The sequence below is a fragment of the Heptranchias perlo genome, chromosome 22, assembly GCF_035084215.1.
Source record: "Heptranchias perlo isolate sHepPer1 chromosome 22, sHepPer1.hap1, whole genome shotgun sequence".
NCBI lineage: Eukaryota > Metazoa > Chordata > Chondrichthyes > Hexanchiformes > Hexanchidae > Heptranchias > Heptranchias perlo.
In genome coordinates, this window is record NC_090346.1 from 37,704,381 (window position 1) to 37,715,238 (window position 10,858).

Below are 10,858 nucleotides of genomic sequence, written 5' to 3' on the forward strand. Positions count from 1 at the left end.
CAAATGTTGAGGTGCGGCAGATGCCAAGTGATGCTAAGATCATTCGCGATCATGAGTACTGAGTGTCAGCTTTCCGTTACCGGACGTTTCTGCAGCCCCAGCCTCGCCATCCGCCACGGACAGGCAATGCAGCGTGTGGCTGATCTCCAAGGCGTCCAGCTCTGCGTGCGTTAGAACCACCTCGTGTGGCGGGCCCCCTTCAGTGCGTGCCCTTTCCCGGGTGTTCTTGCATCTCTTCTCCTGTCAAGGCAAAACACAGATGCGGGATTGAGTGATGATTGCATTGTGAGACGCTTCAAGCATTGGTGTGGGTGGGTTGAGCGTGTGGGAGATGGATGGGAGGATGCGTGTGCCACTTGCCCATCCCATTGTATGGGGATTGGGGTGTGTGGTAGTGTTTGAATGGGGACAGGGACGGTGGGTACGTGCAGGCACGGTGAGGATGATAGTTGAGTGGCTGTGAGGATTGATGCGGGAGCGCTGTGGTGGCAGTGCAGAAGGGGTTGTGAGGTGTTTGAGGTGATGTGGAAGACGGAGTGTGGGAGAATACGTTAGTGTACTCACTTTGCCGGACCTAGTGAGATCATTGAATCTTTTGCGACACTGGATCCATGTTCTTGTGGTGTTGCCCCTGCTGCTAACCTCCGCGGCCACCTCCGCCCATGCCTTCCTGGTGGCGGAGGCAGGGCACTTCCTTCCATCGCTGGGGAACAACGTCTCCCTCCTCCTCCTTACCCCGTAAGGAGTGAGTCGTCAGAAAATCGTGGGGCAGCCTTACCCCTGGGGTGCTCCATGGTGTGCTACTTCTTGTTTGCAGCAGGAGGAGCATTGGTGGACTGCCCCTTTAAATAGAGCTCCACCATCACTCAGACGTCACTGCGCATGCGCAGGCCGCCGGCGCGCAGCTGAGCAGCAGAAAACCCGTAACCACAGGTAAATGACTTCAATTATCCTGTGATCGCGCGGGGGATGCACTCATTTCACCGGGCGCGTTACCCAAGCGCCCGATAGCCCCCCCGCTGGGAACCCGCAGGCCTGCTAACATCGGGCCCTTAATCTGTGAATCTTCATATAAGGATGGATAGAAAGAAACATGGATGCAGGATGCTGACTATGAATTTTATTTTTTCATATAACTCAACAGCAAAATCATACAGTAGGAACATTCAACAAAGTATTCGGCACATTAATAACAACGCCTAGAGCAGTTCAAAAACTGTATCCAATTCTAAATTTCACTGTAGTAACAGCTCACATGACCTAGCAACTTTGACTAGATAAGCTATCCCAAATCACTCATATTTTCTATTAAATATACTAGTTAGTTTTCTAAAGCTGTAGACACTCATTGCCTGAATCCTGAAACAATATTTCATACAGCCAAAGAAAATAAACCTAAACTGAAATAGAACCTCCATCTGCAAGTATGCAAAAAAGAACATGGCTAACAACATCTACACTTATTCGTAATTAATTAAATTAACTTTACATTTATATTCGTTTGTTGATTTAAAACACTGCATACCATAAATGCTGCAGAAGGCAATGATTTTTTTCCTTGGAAAATGTTTATCCCTTTGCCAAAATCAATGCAGAATTTTTTTTACGCTTTTATTTTACAGTTTAGATAGCAAAGCATATGAAACAGATTGTAGGAACATTTGGTACAGAGTGGGAAAGAAAGCTTCAAGAACACATTTTAACAGGATGGAAGAGCAAAGATTTAGAACAGATCTTCATTTGTATATTCAACAAATTGAATATTCAAGACTATGCATATTTATGTGAAAATATTAATATTATTTTATTTCAAATGCTGCATAACTTGTTGCCAAATATTTTTGAGGATTAAGAACGAATCAAGGTGACCCATTGCCATACCTGGTTGGTTTACCATTGTGTTGCACATTAAGTAGTATAATATGGATTTATGCCTGTGATTTCTTTGTAAGATCCTGATTTTGAACAGGTGGCTGGGGGAGTTATCATTAAATAGCCCAGGCATTTACTTACATGGGGCAGGGAATACAGAGATAAGTCTTGGCATTCATTCTTGTGGTCAGCTGCAGAATGGCTGAAGCCAGGGAGGAGGTCACCCAGCTACCCTCTGAGCTGAGGAAAGATGCGACATATAGAAACCTAAGCGAGTGACAAAATAAGTGAAAAAATATGTATGCTTGGGGGGTTATAAAATAAATTTTAAAAAGAATAATATATGTGCTAAAACCAGCACTAATTTTGATGGCTAGTTTGTTTGAAGGCCACTTGAGACCTTTTGATATGGCATTACTTACGCTACTTGTGTAACTTGCAATGAATTTGTGGGTTTTAGGCCAACTTAAAAATATCTAAACAATGCCAAAGTATTATAATAAAGCTTACTGGAGCACATTGTGCTCAGGAACTAGAAATTGCTCAGTAGTTATAATATACCAAAGAACAGCAATTGCAGCTCCAAGCAGATGGTCCAAGTAGGAAAAAGCTGAAACTGACAAATAGAATATATTGGAGTCACAAGACCTTGTTCCACCTGAACTGAATTACTCCAGATATTTTCAGTTCAGCATGAATCTTGGTTGATATCTGTTGTGGTTTGCAGAGTGATTTAGAAATTAATTCTGTCCTTACACTGCTTGCCCAGAACAGTTCAAATGATCGAAATAATCGACATTTAGGCTACTATTACTTTCAAAGCACGTTCTGATGATTTGCACTAGAATCAGCATGGCTACCATACTGGAAATGTATACAGCAGGTTGAACTGGCATTGGTAAAGCGAGCACGTCAACACATACATGTCTAAAGAACCTAGCAGCATGAATCTTTGGAATTCTCTACCCCAGAAGACTGTGGATGCTGAGTCATTAAATATATTCAAGGCTGAGATGGATAGATTTTTGAACTGTTGGGGAATCAAGGGATATGGGGATTGGGCGGGAATGTGGAGTTGAGGTCGAAGATCAGCCATGATCTGATTGAATGATGGAGCAGGCTCGAGGGGCCGTATAGCCTACTCCTGCTCCTATTTCTTATGATTCTTATGTTCTTATGAAATGGGAGTACAGCAACAATTGTTTGCCATTGTTATATTTCCAAGAATCCTGGGTACTATCAATTGCACATATGTAGAAACATATATCTGTGACAAAAATGGAGAATTCGTCCGTTGTTTAGTTTTCCTTTTTCTTTATGGCAATTCTGTGGTTAAATTAGGTTTTCATAAAAAAAACTACCACACTCAGTCTGGCAACTGCACATTCTTTAAGCCAGTGTGTTTGTCCCTAGAGTCAAACTGACCACGTTCTGCTACAATGGGAAAAGGGCCAAAGAATCCTGGAGCCCTATTCTACCATTGCATGGATTTCCAGCTGCCAGTTGTGACCCCATTGCAAAACCTGGGGATGGGGTTATTAACATAAAATGGGCGGGTGCCTGCACCATCTATAGCATCTGTGGAGAAAGAAACAGAGTTAACATTTCAGATCAAAGACTGTTGCCGAGCTTTTCCAGCATTTTCTGTTTTTATATCAGATTTCCAGCATCTGCAGTATTTTGCTTTCCATCTATTGCATCGTTTGGGCATCTGCCCTGCAATAGCCCAGGAATTTCAAAGAAGAACCTTGCCACTGCACTGGGGGAGCAGGCAGTTGCGGCTAAAAATAATTATTTAAAAAAATAAAATATGTAGCTAAAAATGTTCTTTTCAATGCGATTGATTGTTGCTGGGAACTAGCATTAGGCCTTCACCACCACATTGCTAAATTAAGTACACATGCTGCATACAGGTGTACTTTCCTTTAGCCCTAGTTAAGCCAGAACTGGTAGGACTCTTTGATTGATGTCACAGAGGATGGAGTGGACACAAGAAGTACCTGCTCCCATCGTGGTTGGAATTTTCCCACTTAAAAAAAATGAGTGGAGATGTAGGAACAGGAGTAGGCATTTAACCCCTCGAGCCTACTCTGCCATTCAGTTAGATCATGGTTGATATGTACCTCAACTCCATTTACCCACCTTTATTCCATATCCCTTGACACCCTTACCAACAAAAATCTATTGATCTCAGTCTTAAAAAATTCAATTGACCCAACATCCACAGCCTTTTGTACAGCAAGTTACCTCCAAGTCCGTGCGCTGTTATCTTTGCTAATAATTTCTTGTGCGGAACCTTATCAAATGCCTTCTGGAACACCACAGAGACAAGATCTATAGACACTCCCTTCTCCACCATGCTAGTGAACTCATCAAAAAATTCAACTAGATTGATCAGACATGACATATCCTTCATAAATCCATGCTGACTCTCTTTGATCAGCTGATACTTGTCCAAGTGTACAGTCACTCTGTCTCTGACTATAGATCCCAGTAACTCTCATAATTGATGTTAAATAGACAGGGCTGTAGTTAACTGATTTTTCCCGTACTCACTTCTTAAATAATAGTGACATTTCTAATTTTCCAATCCAAAGGTAGAATTCCTGAATCTAGAGAGCTTTTGGAAAATTATGATTAATGCATTTGCAATTCCTCACTGATTTCTTTTAATACCATGGGATGGAAACTATCAAGTCTTGGAGATCTGTCTATCTTAAGTCCTATTATTTTCTCCATTATCTTTCTGCTGGACTTAAATCTTCTTCACAACTTCCAAAGACAAGGAATTTTGGGGCCAAGATGTCTTCAATACGTTAACATTTTAATTACAAAATTGTTAGTGCTAATGCTTTGCTAGAGCATTTCCTGATAATGGTCTGCATTATCTGTCTATTAAACATGGCAATTTGTTAGCTTTGCACCTTGTTTGCTTTGTAATATGGATATTCATTTTGTAGTCCTCCTCTGGAAAATTACTTAAAAGGAACAGTTTTGAAATCAAAGTGGCAGGATGGCTAATAGGCTTTAGGAGATCAGTCTTATATCTTTGACCTTTACTGTGATTGACAACTTGATTTAATTGTACCGTGAAAGCTATCTCTTGATATTTTTCTCTGGGGGCAGGAGCTGATTGGCAGCTCCTTGCCAAGGCAGAGAAATATATTTAACCACTTTTTGCCAGTTCAGCCATTCTCCCTATTGTACTATACTTCTGCCAATGCAGAGCTTGAGATAGAGAATGGACTTGAGAATAAGCTTTTGGTCAGCTGTAACCATGGTCTAAAAACATTGCTAACCATTGTAATACAGAATTTACTGCCCTCGCACGGGGAAAGTATCAACTCACTTTATTCTTAAATAGACTTCTGGAGTGTTGAAAATGTGCTTTTCATTTATTGATCAGTCTGCTAGAACACCTCACCCGGACAAGCTGACACATACAGTTATTTGTAACAGTATCAGGGTTTATTCATATAGGTGAAGTCAAGATGGATAGTATCTTGCATACCTTTCCACACGATCTGGACATTAGATCAAGTTATTCGATAACAATATTGTGTTTGGAGTTTCATGCCTCTTCTAGCATTAGGAAGTCTTTTGAAAATTGAAAAACAACTCCTGATTAAGGTGATTAAAGTGTCCTTTTTTATAGGTTTCTTATGGATGATCTCTTGCAGTTTCTTAGTCTTCAGTGGTCATCCTGCTGGATTCTCGCCACCTCTCATTTTCAGCAGCTGAAGAGGTGAACATATTTGTGATGGTGGGATCTTGTAAGTCTCCAGTTCTTGATCCACATTCACAGTGGTTGGTGTCCCCGGATGCTGGTAGTTTTTTTTATGTTTTAGGTCCAGAAAGGTATGTTTGGATGAAGCATGGTGACAGCAAACCAGTGCGGACTATGTGGATGCTTAACTGAATGAAAGCAGAATAGATTATCTAATTTGTGTAATAAGAGGAATGTGAAGATGGACTGTAAATTACAAGATATGACAGAATGTGTTAAATACATAGTTATTATATTTGATGTCTGCACGAGACAAATAATCATTTAAATTGCATGGACTTGTGGCTAATATATTTTAATATACTTATGACTGTAGATTTCAGACTTAGCAAAATCACTGAAGTTTTGCAACATTATCTGTTGACCTTCCACACCCAGCTGGCATACATCACCTTCTCATCAACAATGTTCAGTGATTTTAAAGACAAGGAACGTATTTTGCCTTGGGTATTAGTGTTTAAGAAAAATAGACATAACCAAGTTGGTGAGCAAAAGGAGTAATTATCCCTAATCTCAGTTTCACTCAGAACCTGAAATGTATTTTTTTAGAGTGGCAAAAAAAACCCTGCCAAAAGAAATCTGTTGTTGATGTCTTGTTCATGAATGTGAAGGTCTCATTTAAGGCCTATTTCAGAGGTCTCCAAGTGGCAAGAGATGTCTGGCTCTTGACTGCAATGATGTTTTATTCAGTTCAAAGGCAGTATATTAATTTAGCGAATTCCATTCAACATACATACATACATGGCAAGTCCAGTTAAAAAGTAGGGAGGATGGGAGTGGACTAATCAAAGGAAAGGGTAGGTTTAGCATATACCTATGAAAGGAAGGGTATGATAATAATGGTAAGTACAGGTAAAAACAGTTACTATGGACTGCCATGTTGCAGCAGGGGTAGTGTGGGGAAAGGAGATACAGGAGACATACCAGGTTTACAACTTTTTTCCATTTCATGTAAAAATAAAGCAATATAGTAGCAAAATAATTAAAACTTTTTTTAATGGTAAAGAAAAACATTCAATCAATAAAAGTAATAAAACAAATTCCTTTCATTTATCATCAGGCAGCAACATCTTGAATATTATTTTCCTTTCACCACAGTGTCAAACTCCTCATGAAAATATCTAGCCTATGCTTCAGGATTTCAAATTAAAATTGTTCTTTGAAAAACAACTTCAGTCACTTTTTTAAAATTTCTGTCAGCATTATACTAGATACAGAAACCTCTGCTCTAAAACAGCAATTTAATTTCAGCTGGCGATGACCTCTTGGTCTGGGCTTAGGAGTCAGGCTGAGGTTAAACAGAACCCAGCAATTGGGCACTAAGGCCAGTTATCAGAACACTGAGCAAAGGGGTACCAAAGTTCTGGACCTGGATTGTACAGAGGCTGTCCCGGCACTGAAGCTGGGAGAGCGGCAGGCCTGTCGCTGAGACCAGGGAGACTGGTGGGTGAGACAAGTAGGCTGTGCGCTGAGGCTGGGGAGAGTAGCAGGCCCAGTATTGAGTCAATTTAAATGTTTATAACACTGTCAAGAAAGGTAGAACATATTATGTTGCCCATGATAACATATACAGTGTAACTCCTTTGCTATTGTTTAAGATGCGGGTTTCATAGAATCATAGAAATTTACGGCACAGAAGGAGGCCATTTGGCCCATTGTGTCTGTGCAGGTCGAAAAAGAGCCATCCAGCCTAATCCCACTTTCCAGCACTTGGTCCGTAGCCTTGTAGGTTATGGCACTTCAAATGCATATCCAGATACTTTTTAAATGTGATGGGGGTTTCTGCCTCTACCACCTTTAGAGGCAGTGAGTTTCAGACCTACACCACCCTCTGGGTGAAAAAATTTCTCCTCAACTCCCCTCCAATCCTTCTACCAATTACTTCAAATCTTTGCCACCTGGTTTTTGACCTCTCTGCTAAGGGATACAGGTCCTTCCTAGCCACTCTATCTAGGCCTCTCATAATTTTATACACCTCAATTAAATCTCCCCTCAGCCTCCTCTGTTCCAAAGAAAATAACCCGAGTCTATCCAATCTTTCCTCATAGCTAAAATTCTCCAGTCCTGGCAACATCCTTGTAAATCTCCTCTGTACCCTCTCTAGTGCAATCACATCTTTCGTATAATGTGGTGGCCAGAATTGTAAGCAGTACTCTAGCTGTGGCCTAACTAGTGATTTACACAGTTCTAGCATAACCTCCATGCTCTTACATTCTATGTCTTGGCTAATAAAGGAAAATATCCTGTATGCCTTCTTAACCACCTTGTCTACCTGTCCTGCTACCTTCAGGGATCTGTGGACATGTACTCCAAGGTCCCTCTGTTCTTCTACACTTCTCAGTACCAAGGCTGGTGAGGAATAAATTCATGGATGACAAGCATTTTTCGGGGCTGCTGACCTTAGTGTAAAAAAGAACTAAAAATGGCAAGTCCCCATCCCTGATTAGCTTCCATTTACTAAAATCTCCACTCCAATTCTTTGGACTTCTGTCACATCTCTCATCTCATTGGTCAACAGCCCTGTGACTGTAATACTGTGGACCAGTGATAAATGAGAAATTTCAATCATGTGGTTCATGTAGCCTAATCACAGGACAGAAAGACAAATATTTAGCAATTCAATGTTTTAGATACCACAGAGGAAGATTTGCTCAGTTTGCTATTTGTAGCTAAATTGTTTGCGTTTGCAACAGTGAACATGGGAACTCTTATGTTGTTATATGTATAGAAGAGTATCTATCTATAGCCTATTAAAAGTCTAACATCTGTGTGCATTTCCTATCTACAAAACCTTACTTCATGCTGTCATGCTTTTTGTCACACTTTCGTGTCAACTTTTGGTGTAGGTACATATTTCTGCATAGATGGAGCAATAAATGACATTTTGCAGCAATGAAGTGAGATGTCTATATTTGCAGGCTATGGGGAAAGAGCGGGGGACTGGTATTAATTGAATTGCTCTTTCAAAGTGCTGGCATGGGCTCGATGGGCTGAATGGCCTCCTGTCCTGTAACAATTCTATGATTCTATGTAAGCTGGTACTAAGGTTCAAGTAGTTCCACAAAATGTCATACAGTTAGGGTGAGGCAAATTGGATATTTAAATTATTCATTTCTATTTGGTTATTGCTGTGTCATATTATCATAAGGCATTGATAATGGTGGGACATAGTGACATAGTGAAGTAATTAAAGCTCATGATGTTATGAAGCAAATTACCCTCACCCTTCAGGATGTGCATTACACCTCCTTAATCACTCATGGATTGATATGTTAATGTTGATACGGTCTCCCAAAAAAATCATATGAAATACTCTTTCACCTAGCTGCAACCTGCTCTGTTTATATGACAGTCAGGAAGAACCTGATTTGATTAATGCAAGAAAGTTATTTATTATTTATTTGAATGCATGAACTCCTGCATGGCCCCGGTGCATCCTAGGAAACATTCAAATAATAAACCACTCAAGTAAAAATACATTTATATTTGTTTTTTTCAAAGGCTGCACACACAATCTGAGCATACATTTATATATCGCAGGTGGTGTTGTTTCACCTCTTGTATTAGGTTTCAGGCTATGTACTACTGCCTCTCATTCTGAACCCTTAATAAATATGTGCTATCACAGAGGAAGATTTGCCCAGTTTGCTATTTGTAGCTAAATTGTTTGAGTTGCAACAAATAGTGAACATGAGAACTCTTCCTTATATTGTTATGTGTATAACCTGATATGTATCTATTAAAATCTTAGTCTATTTGCATTTCGGCCTAGACATTCGATCGTACCCAAAAATGGGCATGCGGGGGTGGGGTGCACATTGCATGTGCCTGTTGATGTTGTCCCGGGCAGCACGTATTATTCGTGCTGCCTGCTCATTATCATGACTCAGGTGCGCAGTCAGTGTTACCCACGCTATTCATTGGCTGCATGCCTGTTTGGGGGGCTGGACATTGGGCCACTTAAAGGCAGCAAGTACCTCTTAAAGGGGAGATGCTGTCTGGCTGCAGATAACAGGGAAAACTTTTAAGGAGAGAAATAGCTGCATCGAGCACTGAGAGGGCACCAAGGTTCTCTGATCCTGCTTGGAGGCCCTGGTGCAGGCGGTGGACAGGAAGAGGGAGACCCTCCCCACCTCAGGGGACAAGAAGCCCTCCAGACATCAACTCTGCTACCAGTGGGAAGAGATCACTGAGGAGGTCAATGCCAGCAATTTAGCTCCAAGGACATGGCAGCAATGCTGCAAAAATTCAATGACCTCACCAGAGTTGCCAAGGTAACAATACTGCCCTCTTACTCTCTGCTCACACCTCCAGCAACCCCAGCCTCACTACTCACAATACTCCCCTACCCCCACTTTCCATCACTCTCCTACAATCACTGCAGTACACAGCACTGCTGCAGAGGACTCGTATGCTGACTTCGAGGGCTCAGCCTACCGAAGAAGGCATAAACCAGGAAATACTAGGTGCACTACCTGCCAGCAAGCTTGTGCACAATTACTCAGAGCATGGTAGCGTCCAGCGCCAACTTGGGTCATGGCTTCGTGTAGAGCATGGAGATCATTCTATCCAACGTGGACCGAGCGGTCAGCTCCATCAACACGACAGTGGCGCCTTCTGTTCTGGAGGCTCTCCTGATAGTTCTCACAGCTGCCATGGAAGCTCAGATGGCTGCCATTTTGGCTTTGGTTTGGGGTGGGGGCCACTGTCGATGGGGGCTTCCAGAGCATTATATCACTCCTTCACTCTGTTCTCGGGCAGAGCCACAGGAATGCTGAGGCGCCGACCCAGGAGAGTGGCCGTGGTTCCATGGGAGAGGCACTTACTGTCCTCTCTAAGGATGATAGCATGCCAGTTGGCTCGCCATCCACTACTCCAGTGCCCTTGTTAGTGCCACACAGCCAACTCACACCGAGATGCTGCATTCTGCAGCCGGGCTCTCAAGGCCCAGAGCTGCTTAAGGTTACCTATTACGGCCATCTGAAGTGTCTACAATGGAAGTTCATCATCCTTCCGCCTCCCAAGCTGCAGCCATGGGGGAGACACTTCATAAGAGCATAGGATAGGTAAATGAGCACATGAGACAGGCACTACAAGCTTGCACAAAGGTGAATCATAATTATATCTGTTCACTGTTAGGTACAGATGGAATTGAGTTGTTTGATAAATTTGTTTTTTGTTCTGGATTTGATGTTACTA

The 10,858-nt window shown here is 41.8% G+C and overlaps 1 pseudogene; it reads right to left on the reverse strand.

Annotated features, from left to right (window-relative positions):
* LOC137340546 (heterogeneous nuclear ribonucleoprotein A3 pseudogene) overlaps positions 1-10,197 on the reverse strand; it is a 33,127-nt pseudogene extending 22,930 nt beyond the window's left edge.
* Positions 10,198-10,858: the final 661 nt, after the last annotated feature.